Genomic DNA, 5,628 nt, shown 5'->3' on the forward strand with positions numbered 1-5,628 from the left:
GAGGCTCTTTACCGAGTGCTGCCCTCGGCAAAGGCTTTGCCCTGAATCTAGTAGTGTCACTCCCCACCTTTAGCTTCGACAACACGCAGGCATGCACGCCGGAGCAGAGCGAGCTGAGTCGAGCTAGTGGCATTCATGTCAACAAGGGCCCCTCATGTCGTACGTGTTAGGTGATAATCACTGTCATTAATTCACATAACCTAGTGGCGTGGGCAAACAAATTAAAAGGTAACCCGGTGCTAATCACGTTCCCCTACCACGGAATCCCATGGCTTTGTATGATTGTCCTCTTTCATAGAGACGACCTTGTTCATATGCTTCTTTGCAAGGTGCAAACACTTTGATTTGATCCCCTTTACTTTACTTTCCTGATGCAACACTATGCATCTCAAATAATTCTCCATCATCAGAGCTCACAGTGACACAATGGAATCCGATATATTCAGTTCAGCCGCTTTCTCAGTCGTCCTCACCAGCGACAAGCCAAGAAACCAAGCCATGGGCACCACGGACACGGAGCACCATGGCGCCAGCGATGCCATCGCCGAGCCGCTGCTCCCCTCGTTCACCGTGGAGGTGGAGCCAGCCCCGCCACGCCGGAACATGTTCGCCTTCGTCTACGCCATGCCTCCATGACCACAATCCTCATGGGCTACAGTACGTGTCCACTCGTCAGTCGTCACTGCTACTCTCGTCTCCTACGTGCTTCATCATCGTTCATGACACTGACATCCGGCGGCCCATGCTTCTTCTGTTCCTTCCCACCTGCAGATCTCGCGCTGATGAGCGGCGCGGAGCTGTTCATGCGCCACGACCTGGCGCTGACCAACGAGCAGGTGGAGGTGCTGTCCGGGTCCATGAACATGTTCATGCTGGCCTCCATCCTGGCCGCGGACGCCATCGGCCGCCGTGGCACCGTCGTTCTCGCCAACGCCTTCCTCATGGCGGGCGCGCTCGCCATGTCGCTCGGCGGCAGCTTCGCCTCGCTGATGGCCGCGCGCTTCGTCACCAGCGTCGGCGTCGGGTTCGCAGTAGTCGTCGCGCCGGTCTACGCGGCGGAGATCGCCCCGGCATCCTCGCGCGGGCTCCTCTCCTCCCTCGTCGACTTCTTCATCACCGCCGGGATCATGCTCAGCTAGGTCTCCAACTACGCGCTCGCCGGCCTGCCGCTGCGCCTCGGCTGGCGCGCCATGTTCGCGCTGGGCGTCCCGCCACCGCTGCTCCTCGCGGCGGGGGTGCTCGCCATGCCGGAGTCGCCCCGCCCCCGGTGGCTCGCCTGTTGGAATTCTCTCCCTCACTGATGTTGGGAATCTCTCCCTCACCAGCAAGTGTTTATCGCAAACACTCGCCTGCTCTCTTTGGTAGATACACACACACGTACAGAATGGCACAAGCTAGCAGTTTTCTTTTGTTGACGCAAGCCACACAACTCCCGTCGCTTTTCATTCATATATAAACTCAAGTACATGCATGAAATAAACGGCCAGCCAAAATCACTCAGCCGAGACTCACGCTGCATCTCGCAACGTGCAACCGTGGAAACATGGTAGCAGCATGCAAGTGCCCAGTCCCTGGACGCCGTCCTATTCTTCCGCCATGAAAACACTTCGTGGCTTTGACCCAGAATAGAATCCTATGCATGGCTAGTTCCTAATTAATCTCTCGTGCAGCCTAAACATGTTACAACAATTATCACGAGCATGCACTGCCACTTCACATGTCATGGCTTGTCACCAAACGTGTATACTCCTATGTAAACATGCAGAGAACTACACACAGACAATTATTTTCTAAATGCAACTGACAACGTAAACATGCAATGCTCTAATGACAAGATTAATCTCTAACAATTACCCCCCTAATCTTGGCATTGCCATTCACAGGAGAGCTGGCTCATAGTCACTTGATGCTGTGGCAAGGAGTGCAGTCTCATCTTTCTTTTTCTTCTCAGGACATTCCCAAGCAAAATGTCCAAACTGTTGGCAGTTGTAGCATTTTACCTTGCTCTTGTCCTTCTGCTCGTCACGGACATGACCACGACTTCCAGACGAGTCACGTGCTCTTGCCATGAGAAGCTGTTGTTCTTCCCTTTGGACCTCTCGTCCCTTCAGCAGCTCTTCATGCGCCTTCAGCGACCCAATGGCCTCCTCCATGGCCATTTTGTTAATGTCGCTAAAAAGCATCAATGATGAAGCGCCGCTGGCATTGCCGTCACGCTCACGTCGCTCACGTTCCTGTCCGACCGCCTCGGCCGCCGCCCGCTCCTCCTCGCCAGCGCCGCTGGCATTGCCGTCACGCTCACGTCGCTCGGGATCGCGCTGTGTTTCGGCGCCGGCGCTGGCGAGATGACACCGACACCCGCGGTGGCGGCGGCGTGCGTCGCGTCGGTGCTTGCGTTCATCACCGCGTTCTCCATCGGCCTCGGCCGGCTGGCGCCGACCTACAGCGCGGAGATCCTGCCGCTGCAGCTGCGCGCGCAGGGCATGAGCCTCGGCATCGCGGCGAACCGCGTCACGTGCAGCATAATCAGCATGACGTTCATCTCGCTTGCCAACAGCATCACCATGGCCGGGTGCTTCTTCCTGTATGCCAGCACGGCGGTGGCATCGGCGGTGTTCGTCTACGTGCGGCTGCCGGAGACCAAAGGCCGGAGCTTGGAGGACATAGGCGTTCTCTTCGCCAAGTGATTACAAGGGTTATTGTGCAATATCTTCTACTCCAACATCTCTATCATCGGAGTGTGCTGCAGTTGCAGTGCAGCTGGTCATATTCATGTCTTGCCAAGTTCATAAATCATAATCCAACCAATAGATAGGCTTCAACATGAATGCTTTAGAATAATTCATAACTTTTACATAAGATAAGATACTAATGATTGTGATGTGATTGCGGCCGGCAAAAAGGGCTTCTAGTGAATGGAAATTTCAGAGAAGTGTTGTTCAAAACTTTTTTAAATTTTTATATTGGATTTGGAGTTCTTATATACAGGACAAGAAATAAAAAAAAAGTTACACGGTGTTGACGCAAAAAACACACTCAAAGAAGCCGAGAGATCTGCGGATCCGCTTGGCTTCAAACGGAGGATGAGTCGGTTTCGAGACCGTCGGCGTGCCAGTCAATTTGACCCTACAATTAACAAGTAAAAGAAAGATAATGAGCAATTTAAGGTGGAACATATCGGTGTTGCTCCGGACAGTTCCAATGTATGGCTAGAGAGCCGTTGAATAAGGGCTATCGACTAAAGAGTCGATATCCAACATATTCATGGTATAATCAAATTAAATGCTATCAGGTGTATAGCTCATACAGAAGAATTGAAGGTATAGCACGTAAACAATCGATTGTCTAATACAATTAGATCTACAAACAAATCAGATTTCACATATTATCATTATCAGTGAGGTTCGAGGCGATACAGCTGTGATAAAGATAGCAGATTAAAGCTTAAAAGTCGATAGATCTATCCATACTTCAACAGAATCATGAGAGTGTGCTATAAGCGTATGAGCATGGGCAATCGGCTAAATAACCGATGCATGCCTATCAAACGAACAAGATCATATTCAATCGTTAAATAGATCCATTGACCAAAAATTTCCAATCTAAAGTCCTACCCGTGAGGATCAAAGCGATGCAGCTGTAGTAAAAAAACGATATACCGGATTTCATTAGTCAATGAGACTATTTATAATTGAACACGTCTTGAACGCATGCTATATTCGATCGAGATCAAGATAGAACGGCCGATCTAGCATAATTGATTGTCAAAACAGAGTCTAAGCGCGATACAGCAACAAGCCGACCAATTAAAGTGATATGATGCCGATCTATCTTGATCTTAATCAGGTAAATTGGTGATATTGCCATAATTAGTAAAAATACCAATGATAACAATACCGATAACATGTAAATCTATTAAAAACAGTAACGAAGCCTTGCCAATCTTTAATAGATTCGATAACTGGTGATTTAATCTAGATTGAGCAGTGAGGACACAAGGATACATCTTTGCTTAATCAAGATAAATCGATAACTAACTTATACTAAGACTTGCTGTGGGGATCAAACAATACAGTCGTACAAGAATAGATATAAGTCATGACGGTACTTACAAACAAACCGGAGGTCGGATCTAACCGATGCAGCCCTGCCTGTTGAAGAACTCATCGAGATCTATAGTACTCCTACTCCTAATGCAATGGCGAAAGCCGAAAAGATTGTATTGATCTGTGTGATGATTTTTACAATAACCAGGGTACGATATTTATACCCAAGGCCTAAACACGAGTCCTAGTCGAATAAGACCTATTATAAAACCTAGAATAAAAGAAAACATCCCAAAATTAAAGATAACTTGGACTCTACTCTTTCCTTTCTATAGAGTCCGACACATTCTTTGCTTCAGTTGATACCGCCCTAGGTCGGTACTGATGACATCATTGCCCGTTAGCCGATTCTAACTGTAGATCCGAACCATCCGATCCCAAAATTGATCTGAATCGGTCAGTTCCTCAGATAATGCGGCCTTCTTGGGGAGCTCCGAGTTCCCGCGCTTTTCTTTCTAAAATCTGGTGTAAACACATGCCCTCCAATTTTGGGATAAAATGATTTTATTCCAAAATTTTATCACTTGCATTTATTTTCTTCGCCATGTCTTCAACCGTTCATTCTGGATCCAACGCATGACTCCTCTTGGGTCTAATTCTATATAGTACCTCAAAAGTAACTTCTTCTTCTTTACTCGGCCATCTTGTTTTCTTTCTTCTTCTCGAAACATTCTAGCCACTGTAGTCGCCACCGGCGAACTCGAATCCCAACAAATTAAAGCTCTTGGAGTGCTGTTGCTTCTCGTATCCTAGGTTTGTGCTTGCGTCTACATCATCAGGACTGACGCCCCTCCGTGAAGGCCGTCGCTGGGTTTCGTCCGCCAGATCAAGATCTAATCTTAAACTTCTTTCTCTACTCAAATGGCAACTGTCGATCATGTACCAGAGGTATGGAATCCGACTTTTCTTTGTTTTTCTCGTCACTCTACGTCATCCTTAGACTCATCTTCTTTCTTTGCTTCTTAGGGACTAAGGGATGATGTTTTGATTCCATCGGCCCATGTTGCTCATGCTTACTATTTGGGACCTATGGGTGATCCTGACCCGATTGTTTTTATTAACTTGGAAACTCAACGCCTTCCTTTCAAGCAATCTGTAATGGATCGGTCATCTTAGAGCAAAACCTTTAGGACTTGGCCAAACATAGTGAAAGGATGGAGAGATTGGTTCTGTCGGGTATCAAGTAAGAAATTTGCGACTGGGAATCTACCGATCTGAGTCAGTGTCTAACGCTTTCCTTATCTGCTATGGAAAGAAATGAACCTCTTTTGATCTCGGCTTCTTACTTTTGGTCTGATGCTATCAATGCTTTCCTTTTTGGTCATGGACCGATGACAATTACTTTAGCCGATATTTTCATGCTTACTGGCCTCAGAGTCACAGGTTCTGTTTCTCCTTATGAATTTATCAATAAAAGATCTAAGAAGCTCCACAATATGAGGGATTGTGGTGGCTGGAGTGGTTATATCAAGAAACACATAGAACTTGTTTTGCTATCGATGAGAAAGAACATGTAGATTTT

The 5,628-nt window shown here is 47.6% G+C and overlaps 1 pseudogene; it reads left to right on the forward strand.

Moving 5' to 3' along the window:
- Positions 1-498: 498 nt before the first annotated feature.
- On the forward strand, positions 499-2,687 carry LOC136481024 (polyol transporter 5-like; annotated as a pseudogene).
- The last annotated feature ends 2,941 nt before the right edge of the window (positions 2,688-5,628 follow it).

Source organism: Miscanthus floridulus, chromosome 9, assembly GCF_019320115.1.
Source record: "Miscanthus floridulus cultivar M001 chromosome 9, ASM1932011v1, whole genome shotgun sequence".
Classification (NCBI taxonomy): Eukaryota; Viridiplantae; Streptophyta; class Magnoliopsida; order Poales; family Poaceae; genus Miscanthus; species Miscanthus floridulus.